Source organism: Manis pentadactyla, chromosome X (assembly GCF_030020395.1).
Source record: "Manis pentadactyla isolate mManPen7 chromosome X, mManPen7.hap1, whole genome shotgun sequence".
Lineage (NCBI taxonomy): Eukaryota > Metazoa > Chordata > Mammalia > Pholidota > Manidae > Manis > Manis pentadactyla.
In genome coordinates, this window is record NC_080038.1 from 143,106,556 (window position 1) to 143,134,086 (window position 27,531).

The window sequence follows — 27,531 nt, forward strand, 5'->3', positions numbered from 1 at the left end:
TTATAGCTGTTCAGGAAGTTCCATTCTATTTGAAGTTTGTTGAGAATTGTTATCAGTGGGTGTTGAATTTTGTCAAATACTTTTTTGACATTGATTATAAAATGATAGCATGATTCTCCTCTTTCAATCTTTTAATATGGCAAATTAAGTTGACTGATTTTCAAATGTTAGACCAACCTTGAATTCCTTAGATGAATCCTACTTGGTCATGATGTATTATCAATTTTATGTGTTGTTGGATTTGATTTGCTAAAATTTTGTTGAGAAGTTTTACATTACATTCATGAGGGGTATAGGTCTGTAGTTTTCTTTTCTTAGGGCATTATTGCCTGGCTTTGGTATCAGGATAATTGTAGCATTATAGAATGAATTGGGAAGTATTCCCTCTTCCCTCTTCTATTTCCTGGTAAATGTTTTTATAGAGTTCCTTTCATTTCATCCTTAAATGTTTGATTGACTTCACCAGTGAAGCCATCTGGTACTGGAATTTTCTGTATAGGAAAGTTTTTAACTACAAATTCAATTTCTTTAATAGGTATAATAACTATTCTGGTTTCTATTCCTTAAGGAGTCAGCTTTCGTAGTTTGTCTTTCAAGGAATGGGTCCATTTCATCTAAATCACCAAATGTATTGCCATGAAGTTATTTATTACATTATTTTATGATTTTAATATCTTTAGAATCTTTACTGAGGTCACCTTTCAATTCCCAGTATTAGAATTATCTCCTTTTTTCCTGGTCAGCATGGCTATGGATTTATCAATTTTACTAATCTTCTCAAAGAACCAGTTTTGGTTGCAATGATTTTTTTCCTACTGTTTCTGTTTTCTATTTCATTGATTTCTGCTCTGATCTTTATTATTTCCTTTATTCCACTTACTTTGGGTTTAATTTGCTTACTTTTTCTTGTTTTTCTTAAAGTAGAAGCTGAAGTCATTGATTTGAGATGTTTCTTCTTTTCTAGTATAGGCATTTAGTGCTATAAAATTTTCCCTAAGCACTACTTTAGCAGCATCCACCAAATTTTTAGGTGTTGTGTTTTCATTTTCATTCAATTCAAAATATTTCCTAATTTTCTTTTATTTCCAACTTTATATGTAGATTATTTAGAACTGTATTATTTAGTTTCCAAGTAATTGGGAATTTCCCAGAGATCTTTCTGTTATGGATTTCTAATTTATTTCCATTGTGTTCAGAGAACATACTTTGTATGGTTTGAATCCTTTTAGTTTTATTGAAGTTTATTTTATGGCCCAAAATATTGTATATCTTAGTAAATGTTCCATGTATATTTAAAAAGACTGTGCATTCTACTGTGGTTGGATAGACTATAAATGTCAAATAGATCAGGTTTGTTTTACTGTTGTTCAGAACTTCTGTATCTAATGATTTTCTGTATACTTGTTCTTTCCAATTATTAAGAGGATATTGAAATCTTCAACTTTAATTTGTCTATTAATCCTTCTGTCAATTTCTACCCCATGTTAGGTTCATTAACTCAGATATTGTTGGTAAATCAACAATTTGATCATTATGGAATGACCTTCTTTACCCCTGCTAACATTCTTTATTCTGAAACTTACTTTATTCTGAAATTTACTTTGTCTGATATTAATATAGCTACTCCAAATTTCCTTTGATTACTGTTGGCATTATATTTTTCATCATTTTATTTTGAATCTCTTTGTATCTTCATAATTGAAATGCATTTCTTGTAGGGAGTGTACATTCAAGTTTTGTTTTTTAATCCAATCTGGTGAACTCTGCCTTTTTATTGTGTTTTGACCATTTATACTTAATATTACTAGATATAAGTATATTATCTTGCCATTTGCTTTTTATTTGTCCCATATATCTGTGTTCATCCTTTCCTCTTTTTTTTTTAAACCTTCTTTGGGATTAATGGAATATTTCCTAGATTCCATTTTATCACCTTTGTTGATTTTTTTTTAAGCTATCACTCTGTTTCATTATTTTAGTAGTTAATGTAGGATTTGCATTGTACATAATTCACTTGTCCCAATCCACCTTTAATTAATATTATTACTTATTAATATTAAGTAATACTATACTACTTCACATATTATAATAATGTCATACCTCCATTTCTCTCTTCTCATTTTTGTGCTATCATCATATTTATTTTTATTTATGATATAAACCCCACACTCAATTGTTATTATTTTTGTTTAAATAGTTTATTATATTTTGAAAAAATCTAAATAATAATAAAAATTGGATATATTTACCCATGTAGCTACTATTTCCAGTGTATACCCATATTTACATCTGGTATCATTTTCCTTTGGCTGAAGATCTTCTTTTAACAATTTTTATAGTACAGGTCTACTAATGATGGATTCTTTTAGCTTCAGTGTGTCTGAAAAAGTATTCCACCTTCATTTTTGAAAGATAATTTCACTAGTATGGAATATAAGGGTCAACATATTTTTTATTTGATTTTTCATTCAGTACTTTAATGATGTTGACCCACATCATGATGACGCACAAATGATGTTATTTGCATTGTTTCTGACAAGAAATTTGCTGTGGTCCTTATCTTTGTTCCTTTATAATATATCTTTTTCCTCTGGTTGCTTTTAAGAATTTTTTATCTTTATCACTAATTTTGAGCAATTTTATTATAATATGCCTTGATATAATTTCTCCATGTGCCTTGTTCTTGGAGTTCATTGAAATTCTTTATCTTAGGGCTTATAGTATTCATGATATCTGAATATTTTTTGGCCATTATTTCTTCACATATATTTTCTGCCCCTTATATCCTTTAAAGATTCCAGTTACACATGTATTGAGCTTTTGGGGTTGTCCCATAGCTCAGTAATGCTCTGTTCTTCTTTTATATACTCCCTTTTCCTTGTTTCATTTGGATGGTTTCTATTACTAGGTCTTCAAGTTCACTAAACTTTTTTTCTACCTTGTCTAGTCTTCCATTCTCCCCATCTAGTATATTTTTCACCTCAGGCATTGTAGTTTTCATCTCTAGAAGTTCAACTTGGGTCTTTTTTATATCTCACATGTCTCTATTTAACTTTTTGAACATATGGAATACATATGGAATTATTATACAGTTATAATAATTGTTTTAATGTTCTACCCTACCAGTCTACTAGTCTAGTCTTCTCATTCTAGCATCTGTTTCAGTTCTGGATTGGTTTCAGTTGACTGATGTGTCTCCTCAATATGGGTCATATTTTCCTGCTTTTCTGCATGCTTGGGAATTTTCTATTGGGTGCCAAACATTTTGAATTTTACCTTATTAGGTGTGGGTGTTTTTGTAATTTTATAAATATTCTTAAACTTTGTTATGGGACACAGTTAAGTTACTTGGAAATAGTTTAACCTTTCAGGTTTCTTTTTATGATTTGTCAGGCAGGGCTAGAGCAGTTAGCAGTCTAAAGCTAATTATTCCCAATACTGAGGTAAGAACCACTTATGTGCTCTACCCAGTGCCCTGTGAATCTGACATTTTCCAGGCAAGCAGGTGGGAGCAGGTATAATCCCCAGAGCTGTAGAAGTGCCAGACATTATTTCTTCGAGTTGTTTTGCATGGTTCTTTTCTAGGCCTCAGGTAGTCCCCTCACATGTATGCACTGATCAATACTCTACTGAATACTCAAAGGAGCCCCCCAGAAGGTATCTGGAGCAGCCTCTCTGTTCATCTCTGCAGTCCTCAGTCCTGTGAAATTGACCTCCGTGGCCTTGCTGGATTCCTAGCTCTGTTTCCTCGACTCAGGGAAAACACTGAGCTCTTCCCTAGATTTTCCCCTCCCTGTTCTACAGCCTGGAATCTCCCTCAGGGGATAAGCTAGGGAACTCACGTCATTTGTTTCCCATCTTTGTCTTTCATCACCTGATGTCCATGATCTTGGAAAATATTGGGTTTTTAACTATATATTGTCTGTTGATTGTTTCCGGAAGGAAGGTAAATTCAATCTGTGTTACTTCATCTTGACCAGGAGCAGAAGGCTACAACCCTTTAGAAAAAGCCTAGTCCTTATCTTTAGATGGACTTGAAATTTAAACCTTTTTCCATTTTTAAAATAACCTTTTTATCCTTGATAACATATTTTTAAATACTCCAAAGCAGTCCAAATGAATAGAGGAATACAGGGTCTTGGGAACCCTCAGGAAGGGGAAGACTCCACGTAAGCGTTTTCCATCAGGGAAAAGCATCATGTTTGTGTATGTTCTTGGTGGCCCCCAAACTGAAAACAGCAGTGTCTTGCTTTGGTGGCAAGATCATTTCTCTTCCTGACTCCCTCGCTTCAAAATGAATATACAAACATTCTGCCCACCTGCTGCCCCTGCAATGCCAGCTCCAAGTACACATATGGTTGCTAAATAAAATACAGGATGCCTGGTTCAATTTGAATTTCAGATGAACAACAAATAATTTTTTTGTATCACTGTGTTCCAAATATTAAAATGTATATACTTGGACTAAAAAATTGCTCATAATTTATCTGAAATTCAAATTGAACTGGAGTCCTTTTTTATTTGTTACATGTAACAAGCTTAGGCACACAGCATATAACCTCCAGCTCAGTCTCAGGCCTCTGGGACTGATCAGAAAAGGCTCCCGTCTAATTTCTGCCACTGAACAGCTGTGTGTTTCATTCGATGAGTCTTATCCTCTGAGACCTAGTTGGGGATGATTCACATACAATGCCTAACGTGGCACCTGTCTTTCAGTAGCTGCTCCATGAAAGGGATCAAGTAGCCAAGTCAAATACAGATTCTGTTTAATAGATGACAGATCACTCTCTTATCCCTGATCACCTCTGAGCCTTCTAACAACCTCTACAGGATGGCTGATGAGAATGTTATATCTGCTTTACAGCTGGGGAAAATGAAGCTCAGAAGGGCAACTACAGCAGGGCAGAATATGTAAATGCCCTGTGGGTGACCCATAGAAGACCATCTGGCTTCTCACCCCAACTCTACCCCTGATCCCTGGCTGCCCTCCTCTCCAGGCCCATTCTCCACACATAGCCAATGAGGTGGGCACAGGAAGTATGCTTTCCAGGAGTCTAGATGTTGAGTGACAAAACCTGGATGAGAACTTTGCCCTCCACCAGCATCCTTGCCAGTCCTTCACTTAGAGTGAAGCTCTGAGTTCCAGAGGTCTCCAAGGAAGCTCAGGCTGGCTACTTAAAGCATAGTGTGCATGCTTGGCAGCATTTTCTAGGTCTTTCATTCCCAATGATGGGGCCCACATGGTACAGAAAGAGCTCAAAGAAGCTAGAAACCAAGGCTCTGGCCCCACCTCAGCTGCTGACTCACTCAGAAATCTTCTTCCTTCTCTACCTTAGTCATTGCCTTAGTTTTTTCATCTCAAAAATGGGAATCAGACTTTAAAAAGTCAGGAAATGACTTTGAAAATATCAAAAATGCTAAGCAAATGGCTGCTTAATTCTGAATAGCATTAGTCTCCAGTATCAGAATCTTCATGTTATTCTTTCTGAGGCAGTAGCTGCTTAGCCATCTGTTTGCTCAGACCTTGACCGAGGTGGTGACGGGGCAGGAAGAAAAGGTGAATAGAAGGGAGGGAAGGGAATAAGTTTTCCCTTCTCCTTCTGAAGGTCTTTAGGAAATTCTTTAAAGGGTAAAGAACACAGAGTTGTGTCCAGTTCTTCTCAGTACTTGTGAGATGCTGAGCATGGGGGCTTCTTGTCCCCTTGGTCCACTGGCGGGGTGAGCTGCTGATTTGGACTTGCTGGCTGCAGCCTTGAGAATCTTCAAATTTGGAGAAAGGGGGCCAAAGGCAAAGTGAGGGAGGGTTTGTCACATCTCCCTACTGTCCTAAAGCCTGCAGCTGTATTGCTGACTCATTCTGCCTCCCATGGAGCTGAGGACTAGTGCTTATTAGCAATCTCTCAGCAGGAACAAAACACATGCTTGTCTCCTATGTTACTGTGTCTGAAATGGGGGGAAAAGGACAGGTCAGCACAAGCATCTTCTGATGCTGAGTAAATGGGTGAACATTCAGAGACACACCAGTAGGATGGTGGAGTAGGAAGCCCTATACCCACCTTCCCTTCACAAGCACACTGATTCAGCAACAATTCACAAATTCCTTTCTGTTAGAAATCCAGAAACGAATTGAAAGGCTCTGAACCCCAGGCGAACATAACACCACACTCACTGAGGTCAGTAGGGAGATTTAGGAACCTTCTTGCCAGACTTTGTGCCCTCAGCACAGTGCCATATAATCAGAAAGAGACCCCCTAGCTCCCAGACTCTCCCAGGGGAAGGAAAGGGTTGGCTTGTGTACCCAGCACCCCAGCTTTTCTAAAGGAGCTCCCCAGAGAACTTGTTTCTGTTTTCCAGTTGTGGAGCTCTGATGTATCCAATGCATTTTAGCCACCTGGGGGGAATGGAGATGGTAGCTTGGACTGGTAGATGCCATAGCTCCAAACTCCCTGGATCAGCACACAGTGAGTGTACAGAAAGCACAGTTGCTTTCTTCTTCCTGGAGAGGGAGTTTTAGTAGAGGCCCCCAGAGTCTCTGGCCAGGCTGATGGATGCGGATCTTCTTCTGTATGGGGCCAGTACATAAAAACTAGTAGAGGTGCCTGCTTTGTCTAATGTGCAGGCACCAACATCCAGTCAAAGAAAATGAAGAATCAGGCAAAGATCTTCTAGACAAAGGAACATGATAAATCTCTAGAAAGTGATCTAATGAAATGGAGTTATATGATTTACCTAACAGAGAATTCAAAATAATTGTCATAAATGAGATGTATGTCAGAACTTGTCACTGAGATAAAGAGAACAATGCATGAACAAAATGAGAATTTCAACAAAGAAATAGAAACTATTGAAAAGTGTCAACCTGAAATCATGGAGCTTAAGAACCCAATAATTGCATGGAAAATTTCACTGGAGGAGTTCAATAATAGACTACATCAAGTAGAAGAAAGAATCAGCAAACTTGAACAAAAATCATTGAAAATAATTCAGTTAGAGAAGCAATAAGACAAAATAATGATGGAAGCTTAAGGGACTTATGGGAAACCATCAAGCACACGAATATACACATTATATGAGTTCCAGAGAGAGAAAAGATGATAATGATTACTCAAAAAATAATGGCTGAAATCCTGCCCAAAGCAATACACAGATTTGATGCAATCCCTATGAAACTACCAGCAACATTCTTCAATGAACTGGAACAAATAATTCAAAAATTCATATGGAAACACCAAAGACCCCGAATAGCCAAAGCAATCCTAAGAAAGAAGAATAAAGTAGGGGGGATCTCACTCCCCAACTTCAAGCTCTACTATAAAGCCATAGTAATCAAGACAATTTGGTACTGGCACAAGAGCAGAGCCACAGACCAATGGAACAGACTAGACAATCCAGACATTAACCCAGACATATATGGTCAATTAATATTTGATAAAGGAGCCATGGACATACAATGGCGAAATGACAGTCTCTTCAACAGGTGGTGCTGGCAAAACTGGACAGCTACATGTAGGAGAATGAAACTGGACCATTGTCTAACCCCATATACAAAAGTAAACTCAAAATGGATCAAAGACCTGAATGGAAGTCATGAAACCATTAAACTCTTGGAAGAAAACATAGGCAAAAACCTCTTAGACATAAACATGAGTGACCTCTTCTTGAACGTATCTCCCCGGGCAAGGAAAACAACAGCAAAAATGAGTAAGTGGGACTATATTAAGCTGAAAAGCTTCTGTACAGCAAAAGACACCATCAATAGAACAAAAAGGATCCCTACAGTATGGGAGAATATATTTGAAAATGACACATCCGATAAAGGCTTGACGTCCAGAATATATAAGGAGCTCTCACGCCTCAACAAACAAAAAACAAATAACCCAATTAAAAAATGGGCAGAGGAACTGAAGAGACAGTTCTCCAAAAAAGAAATACAGATGGCCAACAGACACATGAAAAGATGCTCCACATCGCTAATTATCAGAGAAATGCAAATTAAAACTACAATGAGGTATCACCTCACACCAGTAAGGATGGCTGCCATCCAAAAGACAAACAACAACAAATGTTGGCGAGGCTGTGGAGAAAGGGGAACCCTCCTACACTGCTGGTGGGAATGTAAGTTAGTTCAACCATTGTGGAAAGCAGTATGGAGGTACATCAAAATGCTCAAAACAGACTTACCATTTGACCCAGGAATTCCACTCCTAGGAATTTACCCTAAGAATGCAGCAATCAAGTATGAGAAAGATCAGTGCACCCCTATGTTTATCACAGCACTATTTACAATAGTCAAGAATTGGAAGCAACCTAAATGTCCATCGATAGATGAATGGATAAAGAAGATGTGGTACATACACACAATGGAATACTACTCAGCCATAAGAAAAGGGCAAATCCAATCATTTGCAGCAACATGGATGGAGCTGGAGGGTATTATGCTCAGTGAAACAAGCCAAGTGGAGAAAGAGAAATACCAAATGATTTCACTTATCTGTGGAATATAAGAACAAAGGAAAAACTGAAGGAACAAAACAGCACCAGAATCACAGAACTCAAGAATGGACTAACAGGTACCAAAGGGAAAGGGACTGGGGAGGATGGGTGGGTAGGGAGGGATAAGGGGGTGGGAGAAGTAGGGGGGGTATTAAGATTAACATGCATGGGGGGGTAGGAGAAAAGGGAGGGCTGTACAACACAGAGAAGGCAAGTAGTGATTCTACAACATTTTGCTATGCTGATGGACAGTGACTGTAAAGGGGTTTATAGGGGAGACCTGGTATAGGGGAGAGCCTCGTAAACATAATATTCATCATGTAAGTGTAGATTAGTGATACCAAAAACAAAACAAAACAAAACAACAAAAAAAAAAAGGGCAGTTCCTGTGTGGTAACCTCTAATGAGTTCTACACAAGGGTATAAAGTGCATATAAAAGTGTAGGCAAAGGGTCTGTTTGCGTTTATACAGAAGATCAAAGCCTAATTGGGCTACCCCGAAAATGAACTAAGATACGATATGAAAGAACTTCCAACATCAGCACTCTCGAGAAGACTCATGCGAGAAGATGATCATCAAAAAACCCCAACAACGATCCACGCACTGCTACAGCTGTAGATGCACTCATCCCACCAGTTCCTGGACTTGCCATGGGAATGAAGGAGATATCTAAGCTGGCCTGTGCATACAGTAAAACAGCAAATTTGACTGGATCTATACTGTTGGAACTCAACCAAAAATTAGGAGAAGTGCAAATTGTAGCACTCCAAAATCTTACAACTACAGACTATTTACTGTTAAAAAAACATAAGGGATGTGAACATTCCCCAGGAATGGGTTGTTTTAATTTGTCTGATTTCTCTCAGACTGTTCAAGTTCAGTTGGGCAATATCCACCATATCATAGATAAGTTTTCACAAATGCCTAAGGTGCCTAACTGGTTTTCTTGGTTTCACTGGAGATGGCTGGCAATTACAGATATGCTTTGGTTATGTAACTATACTCCTATTATGTTAATGTGTGTGCGCAATTTAAGTAGTAGCTTAAAACCTATACATGCTGAAGTTACTCTACAAGAAGATATGTCAAAGAAATAATCAATCTTCCCATGTTTTCTGCCGCCTGCTACTTCTATAGCTTTTCTTCTTCCTTCCTAATTACAACCCTTAAATAGAATTCGTGCCTCATATCAAATTTACTGAGTATCATAATTCTTCCAAGTGGTAAAGATACCTCAAGACAAATGCTGGGCATAGAAGCTACAGGGCATAAATATGCAAAGAAATAAAAAGCTAACCATTTCAAACAATAAGGCTTCTCTCTCACTTACCAACTTCACATTTCCCTGTATGGCCCCGGAAGATGACTGGTTAGCCAGAGACGGGTAAGATTCCTCAAGGGAGGAACAACCTAAGACAGGCACAGTCGCAGGGGGGTCATCAGGTGAGAAATTGGGGATCAACAGAGGTGAGGCTTAGAACCTCACCCCCCCCCCGTTCTGAGAGAAATCTTCTGCATATGTGGATGTTTTATGGCCCTTGTCTAGCTTGGATTAACACATAGTCTACAGGCACACACCTGATCATCTACATTTGCTCTCTTACAACACTAAACTATGTTTTCTACCTTTATCTTGTATCTACCTACCACTTCAGCATTTTATTAAAAATAATAATAATAAAGAGAGAAATGTGGTATCCACATATAAATCAAGTATAAAAACCAAATGAGTATTCATATTTGAACTGACTGTTTATAGTTCATAATACATGAGCAAAACCGAAAGTTTCTGTGATGACTGCCCTTGTAATGTTCACTATGTAACTTATTCATTATGTAAGAATTTGTTCTCCATGTAAGAACTTGTTTGTTATGCCTCAGAAGATTGGAGACTGACGAAAATTAGGCTTGGGGTGGATTAATGATTGTGCATTGAGCATTGACTCCCCTATACAGAATTTTATTGTCGTTAACAACCATTTGATCAATAAATATGAGAGATGCCCTCACAAAAAAAAAAAAAAAAAAAAAAAAAAAAGGACAGACTTCCAATGGTAAAATAAATAAGTAACCAGGATGTAATGTATAGCATAAGGAATATAGTCAAGATATTGTAACAGCTTGGTAGGGTGATAGCTGGAACCTAGAATTATGTATATAAATGTTTTATCACTGTGTTGTACACTTGAAACTAATGTAATGTAATACTGTGCGTCAACTACCCTTCAATAAAAAATAATTATCTAAAAAAAAATAATAATAATAATGGCTGAAGACATCCAAATCTGGGGAAGGAAATGGACACCCATATCCAGGAAGCCCAAAAGTAACAAATAAGATGAACCCAAAGAAATCCATACTGAGACACATTATAATCAAATTGTCAAAAATCAAAGCAGAAGGAATTTTGAAAGCAGAAAAAGAAAAGTGACTTGTCACATATAAGAAAAGTCTTGTAAGACTAAGAGCAGTTTTCAGCAGAAATCTTATAGGCTAAAAGGAAGTGGGATGATATATCCAAAATGCATAAGGGAAAAAATACCAATGAAGAGTTCTATATCAGGCAAAGATGTCCTTCAGAAATGAAGAAGAGGTAAAGATCTCAAACAAAAGCCGAGGGAAGTTCCACTAGGGAACTACCACTAGCCCTGCCTCACAGGAGATACTTAAGAGAATTTTTCCAAGTTGAAATGAAAGGATGTTAAGCAGCAACACAACAGCTTAATAGATAAACAAATAGACTACTGTATTATTTTAAAGATGGTAGAGAAACCACTTTTAATTATACAATGAAAGTTAAAAGACCAAAGTATTAAAAATAACTATGACTAAATATGTTTAAAGATACACAATATGAGTAGATACAAACTGTGACAATAATAACAAAGTGTGGTCAGGGAGAAATTATAGTGTTTTTGTGTGTAATTGAACTTAAGTTGTTATTGCTTAAAATAGACTATTATAACTATGTGCTATTTTATGTAAGCCCAAAGGCAACTGCAAAAAATTTAAATATTTAAAAAACCTCTAGAAGTTACAGAAAAGAAGAAAGAAAGCATATCAGTGCAAAAAAAAATAAAAACACGAGGAAGATAGTAAGAAAAGAAAACACACAAAAGGATTACACGACTAACAAAACAATTAACAAAATGGCAATAGTGAATAAATCCTTCCGCATCAGTAATTACACTAAATGTAAAGGGATTAAACTCCCTTTAATCAAAAGACATGGAGTAGCTAAACAGAAAAGAAAAATAAGACCCAACTATATGCAATCTACAAGAAACTCACTTTAGGCTTAGAGGCACTTAGGCCGAAGGTGAAGGGATAGAAAAAAATATCCATCCAAATGGTAACCAAAAGTGTCTATACTTAAACAAAATAGATTTTAGGTCAAAACTGCCATAAGAGACAAAAAGGGCAATAAAAGGGTCAATCTGTCAAAAAGATACTGCGATTATATTCTGCACCCATATCAGAGCACCTAAATATAGAAAGCAAACATTGACATGACCGAAGGTAGAAGTAGATGAGCAATATAATAATAAGAGACTTCAGTGCCCCACTTTCACTAACAGGTAGAACCTCCACAAGGGATACATAAGGAAACAGAGACTTCAAGCAACATTATTGATGAATTAGACTTAACAGATATAAATAGAACATCCCACTCAACAGCAGCAGAATAAACATTCTTCTCAAGCACACACAGGTATTGCTCCAGGATAGATCACATGTTAAGTCACAAAACAAGTCTTAATAAATTGAAGAAGATTGAAACCATACCAAATATCTCTTCTGACCACAGTGGAATAAAACCAGTAATCAATAGCAGAAAGAAAGCTGGAAAATTCACAAATATGTGGAAATTGAACATTACAGTCTTGAACAAGCATTGGGTCAAAGAATAAAATCAAAAAGAAATTAGAAAATACCTCAAGACAAATGAAAACAAAAGCACAGTATACCAAAACTTACGGGATGCAACAAAAGCCATACTAAGAGGGAATTTCATAGCAATAAATGCCTACATTAAAAAATAAGATCTCAAACAACTTAAGGTTACATCACAAAAAGCTAGAAAAAGAAGAAACTAAGCCTAAAGTTAGCAAAAGGAAAAAAAAATAATAAAGAGCAGAAATAAATTAAATAGAAAATAGGGGGAAAAATCAACAAAACTAGAAGTTAACCCAACTTATCTTTTTAGAAAAGATAAATGAAATTGACAAACCCTTGATGAAGAAAAAAGGAGAGAAGATTTAAATACAATCAGAAATATAAGAAGGGGTATTACAGCTGGTGTTACAAACATAAAAAAGATCATAAGAAACTAGTATGAACAATTAAGTGCAACAAACTGGATAACCTAAAAGAAATGAATAAATTCCTGGAAATATACACCCTCCCTATCAAGACTAAATCATAAAGAAACAGAAAGTCTGAGCAGACCTATGACTAGTATGGGGATTAAGTCTGATTAAAAATCTCCCAGCAAACAGAAGTCCAGGTGGTTCACTGGTGAATTCTACCCAACATTTACAGAAAAACTAATGCTAATCCTTCCCAATCTCTTCTAAGAAATTGAGAAGGAGGGAATACTTCCAAAATAATTTTATGAGGGTAGCATTATCCTGACACCAAAGCCAAAAAAAGACATAATAAGAAAAGAAAACTACAGGTCAGTATGCCTGATGAATGTACATGCAGAAATCTTCAACAAAAATAGCAAACCAAATCCAGCAGCACATTAAAAGAATCATGCACCATAACCAAGTGGGATTTTTCCCTGGGATGCAAAGATGGTTCAACATATGCAAATAAATTCTACCGCATTAACAGAATAAAGGATAAAAAAATCACACTATCATTTCAATTGATGCAGAAAATCATTTGACAAAATTCAACACCTTTACATGATAAAAATTCTCAATAAACTGAGAATAGAAGAAAAGTACCTCAATGTAATAATGGCTATATACGAAAAGCCCACAGCTAAAACATCATACTCAATGGTAAAAAACTGAAAACTTTTCCTCTAAGATCAGGAACAAGATAAGGATGCCCACTCTCACCATTTCTATTCAACATAGTACTGAAAGTCCTAGCCAGAATGATTAGGCAATAAAAAGAAATAGAAGGTATCCAAATAGGAAAGGAAGAAGCAAAAGTGCCCCTGTTTGCAGATGATATGACTTTATATGTAGAAGACCCTAAAGGCTCCATAAAAAAACTGCTATAACTAGTAAGCAAATTCGGTAAAGTTGCAGGACACAAAATAGAAAATTAGTTGCATTTCTATTCACTAACAATGAACTATCTGAAAAGGAAATTAGAAAAACAGTCCTACTTTCAATAGCACCAAAAAGAATAAAATGCTTAGGAATAAACTAAGGAGGTGAAAGGCTCTTACATTGAAAAGTATGAAATATTGAAAGAAATGAAAGAAGATACCAAAAAATGGAAAGGCATTCCATGTTCATTCATGTATAGAAAAATACTGTTAACATGTCCATACTACACAAAGAAATCTGCAGATTTAATGTAATCCCTCTCAAAATTCCAATGGCACTTTTCTTTTTCTTACAATTCATATGGAACCACAAAAGAACACAAATAACCAAATCAATCCTGAGAAAGAACAAAGCCAGGGGTATCACATTTCCTGATTTCAAAATGTTACAAAGCTGCAATAATCAAAACAATGTGGGACTGGCATAAAGACAGACACTTAGACAAATGAAATAGAATAGAGGGTCCAGAAATAAATCCACACATACATAGTCAGCTGATATTTAACATGGGTGCCAAGAATACAAAATAGGGAAAAGAAAGTCACTTCAACAAATGGTGTTGGGAAAATTGGATATCCACATGAAAAAGAATGAAACTGACTCTTTTCTTATACCTTGCACAAAATCAACTCAAAATGAACCAAAGACTTAACCTGAAGCTGTAAAACTTCTAAAAGATAACACTGAGGAAGTTTCACTGGTTTTGGCAATGATTTCATGGATGTGACACCAAAAGCACAGGCAAAAAAAACCAAAAAAAAAAATAGGACTACATCAAACAAACAAGCAAAAAACAGCAAAGGAAGCAACACAGTGAAAAGACAACCTACACAATGGAAGAAAGTATTTGCAAACTATATATCTGAATTGGGGTTAATCTCCAAAATACATAAGGAACCACTACAACTCAATAGCAAAACAAAAACAAAAACTAGTAATTTGATTTTAAAAATGGACTAAGGACTTGAATGGACTTTTTTAAACTTATTTTTATTAAGGCATGATTGATATACACTCTTATGAAACTTTCACATGAGCAACATTGTAGTTTCAACATTCACCCATATTATCAAGTCCCCACCCATACCCCAATGCAGTCACTGTCCATCAGTGTAGTAAGATGCCACAGATCCACTATGTGCCTTCTCTGTGTTACACTGTTCTCCGCAATGATCCCCCACACCATGTGTACTAAACATAATACCCCTCAGTCCCCTTCTCCCTCCCTCCCCACCCGCCCTCCCCCACCCTTCCCCTTTGGTAACCACTAGTTCATTCTTGGAGTCTCTGAGTCTGCTGCTGTTTTGTTCCTTTAGTTTTGCTTCATTGTTATACTCCACAAATGAGGGAAATCATTTGGTACTTGTCTTTCTCCGCCTGGCTTATTTCACTGAGAATAATGTCCTCCACCTCCATCCATGTGGTTGCAAATGGTAGAATCTGTAACTTTCTTATTGCCGAATAGTATTCCATTGTGTATATGTACCACATCTTCTTTATCCATTCATCTACTGACGGACATTTAGGTTGCTTCCATATCTTGGCTATTGTAAACAGTGTAGCGATAAACATAGGGGTGCATGTGTCTTTTTGAATCTGAGAAGTTGTATTCTTTGGGTAAATTCCAAGGAGTGGGATTCCCGGGTCAAATGGTATTTCTATTTTTAGTTTTTTGAGGAACCTCCATATTGCTTTCCACAATGGTTGAACTAGCTTACATTCCCACCAGCAGTGTAGGAGGCTTCCCCTTTCTCCACATCCTCGCCAGCATTTGTTGTTCTTAGTCTTTTCGATGCTGGCCATCCTTACTGGTGTGAGGTGATATCTCATTGTGGTTTTAATGTACATTTCTCTGATGATTAGTGATAATGAGCATCTTTTCATGTGTATGTTGGCCCTCTGAATTTCTTTTTTGGAGAACTGTCTCTTCATATCCTCTGCCCACTTGTTAATCGGGTTATTTGCTTTTTAGGTGTTGAGGTGTGTAAGTTCTTTATATATTTTGGATGTTAACCCCTTATCAGATATGCCATTTACAAATATATTCTCCCATACTGTAGGATGCGTTTTTGTTCTGTTGATGGTGTCCTTTGCTGTACAGAAACTTTTTAGTTTGAGGTAGTCCCCTGAGTTCATTTTTGCTTTTGTTTCCCTTGCTCGAGGAGATACATTCAGGAAGAAGTTGCTCATGCTTATATTCAGGAGATGTTTGCCTATGTTGTCTTCTAAGAGTTTTATGGTTTCATGACTTACATTCAAGTCTTTGATCCATTTCAAGTTTACTTTTGTGTATGGGGTTAAACAATGACCCAGTTTCATTCTCTTCCATGAAGCTGTCCAGTTTTGCCAACACCAGCTGTTGAAGAGGCTGTCATTTCCCCATTGTATGTCCATGACTCCTTTATTGTATATTAATTGACCATATATGGTTGGGTATATATCTGGGCTCTCTAGTCTGTTCCATTGGTCTATGGGTCTGTTCTTGTGCCAGTACCAAATTTTCTTGATTACTGTGGCCTTGTAGTAGAGCTTGAAGTTGGGGAGCATAATGCCCCCAGCTTTATTCTTCCTTCTCAGAATTGCTTTGGCTATTCAAGGTCTTTTGTGGTTCCATATGAATTTTAGAACAATTTTCTCTAGTTCATTGAAGAATGCTGTTGGTATTTTGATAGGAATTGCATTGGATCTATAGATTGCTTTAAGCAGGATGGCCATTTTGACAATATTAATTCTTCCTCTCCATAAGCACGGGATGTGTTTCCATTTATTGGTATTTTCTTGAATGGACATTTTTTTTACAAAGAAGACATACAAATAGCTAACAGGTATATGGAAAAAATGCTTAACATCATGAATCATCAGGGAAATGCAAATCAAAACCCAGTGAGCTAGCACCTCACACCTGTTAGAATGGTTTTTATCAAGAAAAACTAAAGACAACAAGTGTTGGCGAGGGTGTGAAGAAATTGGAAGCCTTGCACACTGTTGGTGGGAATGAACAATGGTGCAGCTGCTATGAAAAACAGTATGGAGGTTTCTCAAGAAATTAAAAATAGAACTACCATATGATCCAGCAATCCCACTTCTGGGCATTTATCCAAAAAATTCAAACCAAGATCTTAAAAAGAGATTTTAGCACTCCCATGTTCACTGCAGTACTATTCATAAGAGCCAAGAGGTGGTAACAACCTAAATGTCCATACAACACATGGATGGATACAGAAAATGTGGTATATACTTACAGCAGTATCCGGAAATGCTAGGGCAATGAGGTGTTCCTGGACTTCCTTTGCCAACTGTGAAGTCCTTCTGAGAGGACTGAGCTTGTCTTTCTGCTTGTGCTTCTGTACTTTGTGCTCCTGCACTTTGCTTAGGACTCAGGAGTATTAGCGTACAAGGAGCAGAAATCATTTGCCATCCTCCCCACACAGTTACACTGCTGATTCACTTGGAAGGACAATAAAGTCCAGTGTTCTGACTGAAGCAGGGTTGAATGATGGTTTCGCATTCCTTAAGCTAGTCTGACTTTTGAATACAACGTTTAATGGAGGAGCCAAATGGCCTCAGCTACAGCTTGGACTTGGGAGGGGCAGCTGAGCATCTCCCGGCCTCATTTAGGAGCAGGGCTTGCCACTAGGCCTATAGACTAGCATACAGAGTTGAATAGGGCCCCCCTGCCCCAAAATTCATGCCTCCCATACACCTGTGAATGTGACCTTATTTGGAAATTGGGTCTTTGCAAATGTAATTAGTTAAGATGAGGTCATACTGGATTAGGGTGGGCCCTACTGCAACAACTGGTACCCTTATAAGAGGAAAAAACAGAGGTACGGACGCAGGGAGAATGCCACGGGAAGGCGGAGGCAGACATTGGAGCATCAAGGATTGCCAACCACAACCAGAAGCTGGGAAGAGGCAAGGACAGATCCTCCTCTACAGCCTTCACAGAGAGTATGACACTGCCAACACCTCAATTTCAGGCTTCTAGCCTCCAGAAATCTGAGACAATACATTTCTGTTGTCTTAAGCCAGGTGGCTTGTGGCACTGTTTATGGTAGCCCTAGGCAACCAATGTAGACTGCATTTGTGTAAATCAGTGAAGGACTCCTGAGAGCTGAACCAATTTGTTCTGCTCATTACAATGGCTTTTTAATTTACAGTTTGAGACATCCTCACCAAAACATGGCAAGTACATACTATAAAGAGACAATTGGAAAGGCATAGCAGCACTAAAAAAAAACCAAAATAAATATCTCAGAAATGGAACAGAAATACACCTACTAAGCAGGAATGAAGCTACAGGTCAGCTGAGACCTGGATCTAGAAGCAGACAGAGACAAGCAGGTGTTCTGCTCCTATGGGCTAATGAGAAGGAACTGGACTTCACTGCTTAAAATCAGACCCTAGTGTGGGCCTTTCCCGCTCACAAAAGGCTTTATAAACGTTACAACCACCCTGACTGGGGCTGTGGTTTACACTGAACTGAAAACCTAGGGGTGTAGGATGAAACAAACACAACCTGGCCGCCAGGGCCTGGCTCAGGTTGCCTGTAAACCTGGCTGCATTCCCAAATATCCCAGAGCCACCAACTTAAGACCTGACTGTTGACTAGGGGCCCTAGGGTGCTAGGTGGAGGCATGCGCAACAACTACCAAACAGGAAGGGACATGGGCAGAGAAGAGAAGAAAATGAACTACTCTGTGAGATGAGCCAAAATTTCAAAATACATGAGGAAAACTAACACATGGAGTGTCAGCTACAAAAACAATACTCAAGAGATGAATTTACTGCCAACATAATGAAAATAGCACAGTCTGAAAATGGCTCAATAAAAGATATGTGTAAAATCCTCAGACACGAAGAAATAACATCCATTAAAAAAAACTGAAAGAAATCATGTACCAAGCCAAGCATAGATGAAACAAGAACAAGTAGATATGAGAAAGACCCAGTTAGAAATTATGGCAATTTCTGCTTATATTTCTTCCTCCCTGCATTAACAGATCTCTAGGATGCTAGCCCTAGCTCACTTCATGCAGCAGCCCAGTATGTCACGTTTTTACTAACAGCTATCTTTTTCTTGCCTAGACTGTCTTCTGCTCTGCAGGCTCCTTGATCTGTGGCTACAGCTGGATTAAAGAGCAAGTAACTAAGCAGCTAATCTATGAGTTGGCCAAACGTCACTGGATCCATGGGATACAGGATGCCAATTTATTCACACACAACCAGACACCCAGTGTCTTTATATTGTCCCTTAGCCCTTCCTTCCTTCCCTATGCACCCCTCACCTCCCTGTCCCACGTACATTCCTCAAGATCCCAGTCTCTACCATGTGAGCTCCCTCCCACCTCCAGCATCCATGTGCATTCCTTGCCAATTAACAGTTCTGCAATCGCATGGTACGGTGACTCTAATTTCCCCTTCGTTTACTCATTCATACTCTTTCCAAAGAACAGTGGTTCTCAAAATGGTCCCTGGACTGACAGCATCACCTGGAAACTTATTAGAAATGCAAATTCTTGGCCCCTACCATAGACTTACTGAATCAGACTCTCTCGGGGTGGTGCCCAGGAGTTCGTGTTTTAAAAAGCCCTTGGGTGATTCTGGTGCGCGCTCACATTTGAGGACTGCTGCTCTAGACATTTGTATAATGAGTACTACAACATGCAGGGCACTGTGCTAGGCGCTGGCCAGGTGCTCCCTTGGTGTCATGGCTGCTTTTCTGAAAGCTTCCATGGGGCCACAGGGCAGATTCAGGGACTCCCAGAGGGGTGAACAAATGATCAGTGGCAGAGTCTAAGCAAAGAGAAGGAAAGAGCACCGTCCCTAAGGCTCTGAGGCAAAGAATGTGAGAGAGGAGAGAGAAGGACTATTTAAGATACTTGTCCAGAGCTGAGTAACACATGTGATAATGACTGTAGCCTAACCGGGATCAATAAGCAGGGTCATGCAGGGGCTGGACCTCCTCTCACATAACCCACCAGCCCCCGAAGCCTGGTGCTGGAGAGGCACCGGTGATACAGTTGCTTATGCCGAGTAACATTGAGTTGTGTTAGGGTTCCAAGGATGATAAATAATTTCTTTTGAAAAACACTAGTTCAGCAACTGGCTAATGCAGAGGGCATTTGCTGAGCTCCTGCTCTGGGGATGCAGTAGTGAATTGGCCACAGTCCCTTCCCACTGGTCACTCAGGGTTGCCTGGGGGCAGACACAGAACCAGTGCCGGGGGTACAGTCCGGACACACACTCCAGGAAAGAGTTGTGGGGGCCCCTGGTTTCTGCTGGAAGGGGTAGAGGAAGGCTTTTGCAGGGGAGGTGATGTTTGAAGGATGGCTGAGAATCCCAGGCAGAAAGTATGTGTGGCTGCCACCCAGAGGGAAGAGCTCGTGTGATGATCTGGACGAGTTAAAAAGGAAGAGCACGAGGTTGGGGATGGCAGGCATGTTAGGGGAGGTGGCAGTGAGTGGCAAGGGAAAAGACAGAAGTAGGCAGGGGTGGAACAGACTGTGGCTCTGGGTTTCATCCTATACCTACAGGTGATGGGGAGTCACTGACTATTTCAGAGCAGAGGGGTGACATGATAGACTTGGTGCTCTTAGAGAGATCATGTTGGGGATTGTGTAGACAATCACACTGAAATGGGGACTGGGAGTCCAGCAGACCCATGAGCAGGCTGTTTGAATGGTCCTGGAGATTGCTGATGTGGGCCTGAGCGGGGTCATTGGCCCCAGCACAGAATGAAGAGTAATTTCTTCTTGTCAGGACCAGGTTCTGTGTTGGGCTCTGGGGCATAGAAGACGAACCAAACAAAGCCGCTTCCCTCAACAGCTGACATGTGGAGGGACACCTAAGATAGCATGTAATGCAAAGAAAACTAACCTTGTTCATCTTACACGATGTGTTTGTTTCCTGGGGCTGCTATAACCAATCACAGGCTTCCTGGCTTAAAGCAACAGGAATTCTTACCTTACAGCTCTGGAGGGCAGAAGGCAGAAATGCACAGGCAGGGCTGCATTCCCTCCAGGAGCTCTGAAGGAGAATCCTTTGCCTTTTCTAGCTTGTAGAGGCACCCCCACTCCTTGGCTCCTGGCCCCACGTCGCTCCAACCTCTGCTTCTTTCATCACCTGCCCTTCCCTGATTCTGACCTTTCTGCCTCCATCTTATAAGAACCCCTACGATTATTATTATTTTTTTGGTATTATTAATGTAGAATTACATGAGCAACATTATGGTTACTAGACTCCCCACATTATCAAGTCCCCACCACATATCCCATTACAGTCACTGTCCATCAGCATAGTAAGATGCTACAGAGCCATTGCTTGTCTTCTCCATGTTATACTGCCTTCCCCGTGTCTGCTCCCCTGCTACATTATGTGTGCTAATCTGTAATACTCCCTTTTCCCCCTTATCCCTCCTTCCCACCCATCCTCCCCAGTCCCTTTCCCTTTGGTAACTGTTAGTCCATTCTTGGGTTCTGTGAGTCTGCTGCTGTTTTGTTCCTTCAGTTTTTGCTTTGTTCTTATACTCCACAGATGAGTGAAATCATTTGATACTTCTCTTTCTCTGCCTGGCTTATTTCACTGAGCATAATCCCCTCTAGCTCCATCCATGTTTGTTGCAAATGGTAGGATTTGTTTTCTTCTTATGGCTGAATAGTATTCCATTGTGTATATGTACCACCTCTTCTTTATCCATTCATCTACTGATGGACACTTCGGTTGCTTCCATTTCTTTGTTATTGTAAATAGTGCTGCAATAGACATAGGGGTGCATATGTCTTTTCTAATCTGTGATCCTGTTTTCTTAGGGTCAATTCCTAGGAGTGGAATTCCTGGGTCATATGGTATTTCTATTTGAGTTTTTTGAGGAACCTCCATACTGCTTTCCACAATGGTTGAACTACTTTACATTCCCACCAGCAGTGCAGGAAGGTTCCCCTTTCTCCACATCCTCGCCAACATTTGTGGTTGTTTGTCTTTTGGATGGTGGCCATCCTAGCTGGTGTGAGGTGATATCTCATTGTGGTTTTAATTTGCATTTCTCTGATGACTAGCAATGTGGAGCATCTTTTCATGTACTTGTTGGCCATCTGGATTTCTTCTTTGGAGAAGTGTCTGTTCAGCTCCTCTGCCCATTTTTTAATTGGCTTATTTGCTTTTTGTTTGTTGAGGTGCGTGAGCTCTTTATATATTTTGGATGTCAGCCCCTTATCGGATCTGTCATTTATGAATATATTCTCCCATACTGTAGGGTGTCTTTTTGTTCTACTGATGGTGTCCTTTGCTGTACAGAAGCTTTTTAGTTTGATATAGTCCCACTTGTTCATTTTTGCTTTTGTTTCCCTTGCCTGGGGAGATATGTTCATGGCCCTGTGATTATTTTTAGGGCCAGTCCAAAAAGTCCAGGATCATCATTCCATCTAAGATCCTTAAATCAATCACATTTTCAAAGTCCGTTTGCCATGCCAAGTAACACACTCATAGATCCTTAGGATTAGGAGAGGAATATCAGTGGGGTGTTGGGAGGGGCATATGCAACCAACCACATATGAGAAGGGGTCTCATATTTTCATGAATGAATAATGACGATAATGGCCAACTTCTTTAGAGTGCTTAATATGTGCCATCTATTTTCACATTTAGGTCTTCCAGGGCCTCTAAGAGGATAGGTTCTATTCTTATCCTAACCCTTTTCAATTGCCAAAAACAACCCAGCTAAGGAGTGGCAGGCCTGGGAGGAGCTCCTATTCTCAGGGTTTTACCTTCTCCCTCCGTATCTGTTCCTAAATAGCCAGGCCACTTTTGCTGCAAAATACTATGTTAATGTTTCATCTTGTGCATTTCTTTTTTTGAAAATAGCTTTACTGTTTTTGCAGAAAAAAAGATACATGCCTTTTAAAATCTGCAAACAGTACTGAAAGTACAAAGAAAATAAAAATCACACCCAGATCTCATTTCCCAAGGATAACTGTTGTTAACATTTGCTGAACATCCTCCAGACTGCTGTCTGTGCATCAAAAAATACCGTTTATTAAGCACTTTGTCTCCCCTCTACATCATTAATATCTTCCCATGCCAATACTTGAAGATTCCTCAAAATGAGCTCCCTGGGTCACAGGCTGTGCACATTGCACATGTTGGTACACATTGCCAAACAGCCCTCAAAGATGTGTTAATCTACACTCTTACCCAAAGTGCAAGACCATCACCAGTTTAGTTAGTCTTTTAAGTCTTTGGCAATTTGGTGGGTGAAAAGTGAGATCTTTTCTTGGCATTGCTTTGATTATTAATGATGGCATCTCTCTCCATATTTATTAGCCATGTGTACTTATGCTCTTGGGAAATGGTCTATTCAGGGCCCTTGCCTACTTTTCTGTTGGGATGTTTGCTCTTTTCCTTATGGATTTGTAAGAGCTTGTTTGTGGAATGGGCTATAAAGCCTGTGTCATATCTGCTACAAATATTTTTATTGATTGAGATATTATAAATAAAATCTTGTTTATGGTATTTTTCCACCTAGCAAATTTTCATTTAATGCAGTCAAATTAATAAACTTTTTCTCTATGATGTCAAGCTTTTATGTCATGTTTGGAAAAACCTTCCCAAGCACAAGATTATTTATAACTTATATAATGTAAAGGACTCTGTGTGTTGTTCTTCTTGTGCTTTTATGACTTTATATTTAATATTTAAGTCTTTGATGTAGCTGGAATTTATTTTAGTGTGTTGTGGAAAACTGGAAACCCTGGACTGGATCGCTAACAGAAGAACCAAGCGGCACTCGGAGGTCTTGGAGGGTGAAGATTTATTTTCCACCGGTGCGCTCAGAGGAGAGGAATCTCCAAAAGTCTGAGCCCGAAGCACAAGCAAGGGGTGTCATTTATACTATTTTTGATATGTGGCATTTTGGCGTGTGCAGCAAGCAGGGTGAGAGAGAAGCCCGGAGGAGTGAGGGGAGGGGGCTGGGAGTGTTCTGCTGACCTTGATGGCTGTGTTGGATATTTTCCTTATCATAAGAAGTGACGTAGAGTTCTGGTTCTATGGTTTTCTAAATAACCGTTGTTAAACAGCCATCACCATTTATGGAATACTGCATCTTTTCAACACTGATTTGAAATAGCACCTTTTTCATATACTAAATTTGCATATATACTTGGGTATATTTTTTGACTTTCTGGTCCAGTCAATTGATCTAGTTTTTGTTTTCCTGTTTAAGAACTTTATAAAATGCTTCTCTATCTGCTCTGGTTTTGAGGTCCTGTTTCTCAACTGCCTGTGAAAGTGATATATTAACTGATGAGCGCTGAGCATAAATTCACTTAGGCATATGCTGAGGGAATAGAGAATTGTGGCCACAGATTCCCCAACCTGTGCCCTTGCCCTAAGGTGACCTCTTCACACGGGGTTCAGCGCTAGCTTGGGAGGCAGCAGGCAGAATGGCAAGGTGATTGAGCTTGAATTCAAGAAAGCTGCATTTTGACCCAGCTCTGCTCCTGTAAGCTGGGTGTAACCAATCTCTTGGCCTCTCTGGGCCTCAGTTTCTTTGTCTTTGAAATGGAATGTTGATATTGGGGTTGCCTCCCTCGCAGGGCAGAGGCCAGGTGTACATGTCCTCTATCTGCATGTCAGGGTATGGCTTGTGCCATGTGAACACTGACGGCCACCCGGGTACGTACTCCCGGGCAGCAGTGCTGGAGTGACCCAAAGCCTGGACAGGCCCTGCAGGAGGAGTCTGGCCACTGGGCAACATGGAGAGGGGCCTGCTCATAGGCCAGCCCAGCCCCTTGGCTGCCCAGACCCAGGGCCTGGAGGTGAGGAGATTTGCTGCTCCAGTTGAGCCTTGTAAATGAATAAAGCATAATTTAATATTGCTGTGACAGCTATGGGAGAGACTTTGTGAATGTTCACATCATAGCCTAAGGTTTCCTCGGAGCCAACATTAGGGCCGCAGACCATTTCTATATTATTTTCCATCTCTACTGCCCCAGAGAGGTGGGGGTAATTGGTGGAAATTGAGAGATATCTAAATTCCTGGCGAAGATTAGTGAATTTTTTTTTAAAATAAATCTGAGTCCTGAATGAACATTTTGTCAACTTGGTGTCAAGGGGAGAGTTGAAAGAGAAATCACACACCCGGTGCTATTTTGCGTCCTTGGGCAGAGGAAGCAAGTGCTGAGGGGGCTGTTAGTCGGCCCTCCCCTCTAAGGCTTCCCCGCGGCGCCCTCCTCTACCCAGCTGAGAGCAGATCTAAAAGCCTCTCCGCATCTGCGTGGTTCAGCCAGGACCTCCGCCCTGTCTTTCTCCAGTGTCACGCCCTGATGCCCTAACAACCACGTAAAAGGGCCACCCCCGCCCCTAACTTTCTTCACTGGCTCCGTCCTTCCTCCCCCCTCCACCGGCCTCTACACTTAGCGCCCAGCCTCTGCTGTGCCCTGGCTAGCACAGGGTTCCGGCATCTGTGGAGTACGGCGGCAAGGATCATCAGACAGAGAACGGGGGCTGAGAGCCTTCAGGACCCATCACACATGGAGCATGCGGTGTACTGGGGGCCCGGTCCATATTATCCCCAGGCTAAGTTTCCAGAGGTTCCTAAGGCCACCCAATAAACTGCCTCATGCCCTGCCTGAGGTGTATTCCTTATTTCTCACCCTACCTTCACCTGTTGCCGTCCTCCATCAAATAGATATACCAGTCTGGCGGCTTTGACTCACTGACCCCATGGGTGCCCTGTCTGTGCACAGAGCAGGAAGATACTTCCTTCCATTTGGGTGAACCTGGGGGCTGGCCTGCTTTATCTGTGTTATGTGATGACTTATGTCACCCACCCAGGGTAGAATTATTTCTTGTCTGTTGCATTCGAGTCCTGGGGCCTAGAGCAAGCCTCTCCAGGGCACAGTGAGTCAGGCAGAATTTCCCCATGGGCGTAGGAAAGTGAAAGTGGTCATTGTTCCTTTGACTAATGCTGACTAAAATCCAGGAACCGAGAGCTAGTCCAACCCTCTCACTCCTCACGTGGGAAAACTGAGGTGCAAGGAGGTCATGTCTGCAGTCCTCAGCAGAGTTGATTCCAAGTCCCGATTCCCAGTCTTGTCTCCTCTCCACCGCACCACCTTCCCTGCCTTAGAGGGCCAGCTTCCCTCAGCTCACCACTCTCAAGGAACTTTGATAAGAACTCAGATTTCACAGTCATGTCAGCAGGGCATTACATATGGCGTGAAGGTGGCTGAACAGTGGCATCTCTAGATTCATGGGGTCAGCCAACAACCACGAGGCTCAGAGCCAACAGCTGCAGGCCTGACAGGCCTGGATCCACATGCCCATGGCAGCAGAGACTGCTTTACCCCCAAGAAGCTCGGTACCATTGGAATAGATTCCAGTAGCAGAGCGTGTTTCTTTCCTTTGATAAGTGAAGGGGCTGTGTGAGGGTGGCCTTACAGGGCTGCCAGGCAGGGATAAGAGCATCTCGTAAGTTGGAGCCCCGAGGGCCTTTCCAGGATATCTTGGGAACTTCTACCAGCCAATGGAAGTGCCCTTTAATCCAGCTAAGTGTAGAACTGGTGGACTAGAGTGTTCTCTGGAGCTGGAGCTGACACATGGCTCTAGTGTAAGCTTATTTGTGCTTCCAAGGCCCCCGCAGCCTGTGCACAGAGAGCAGCCAGGCAAAGACAAAGACCCCTGGAAGTACTGGGCAGACTTGTGCTGCCATGATGTTGCCATCTTCTGGGAATAAAGGACTATGTGCCCATCATTCGAAGCCCAGAGACTGCAGTGGTGGCTCCTGAGCTGTACACAGGACCTGAGAGTCAGGATGTATAGTATCAGCCTTTTCATCAATGTCATTGTCAACAAATGCCTGCCAAACAACTACCTGCCATTGAGTGCCACCCACGTGCTGAGAATGTTGTGAGAACTCACTGCTATATTGATTCTCACAACTACCCTGTGAGGTAGGTATTGTAATTAGCTCCATTTTATAGATGGGGAAAGAAAGGCTCAGAGAGGTGAAGTTACTCGCCAAGGTCTCCCAGCTGGGAAGCAAGTGGCAATGAGGTGAGTAAGACCTGGCTCTTTTTCTCAAGATACCGCCAGTCACATCTAGAGACCAAGTGTGTGGAAATGAGATCAAAGCTTCCTCCCGGGGGTTGATAAGAACTCCCATTCATTGAATATCGACTACGCTCCAGGGACTTGACATGCATTTTTCTGTTTAATCCTCACAATAGCCCCATGAAGATGCTACTATTATCTTCATTTTTAGGGGTCAGGAAAATTAGACTCCTAGAAGTTAAGCAACTTGCCCAACAACTTGATCACAGCTAATGAAAGCAGAGCTGGAATAAGAACCACTGAGTCAGGCGTTCTCAGACAATTTGGTCTCAGACCCTTTTGCATTTAAAAAACTTATTTAGAGTAAATACAGAGACAGAAAGCAGATCAGGGATCACTGGAGCCGGGGAGAGGACAGAAAGGGGAGTGACTGCTTAAGGGGTGTGGAGTTTGCTCGTAGGGTAAAAAAAAATGTTCTGGAGCTGGATAGAGATAATGATTGTACAACATTGTGAATGCGCTAAATGATGAAGGGTCTATGAATTGCATGATTTAAAATGATTCATTTTATGTCCCATGAATTTTACCTAGACAACAACAACAAAGCAAAACACAATGAAGTAAATCAACAACCACAAAATTTGTTAAGGGCCCCAAAGAGCTTTTATGTGGGTTATATCTCATCATGTTAACCAT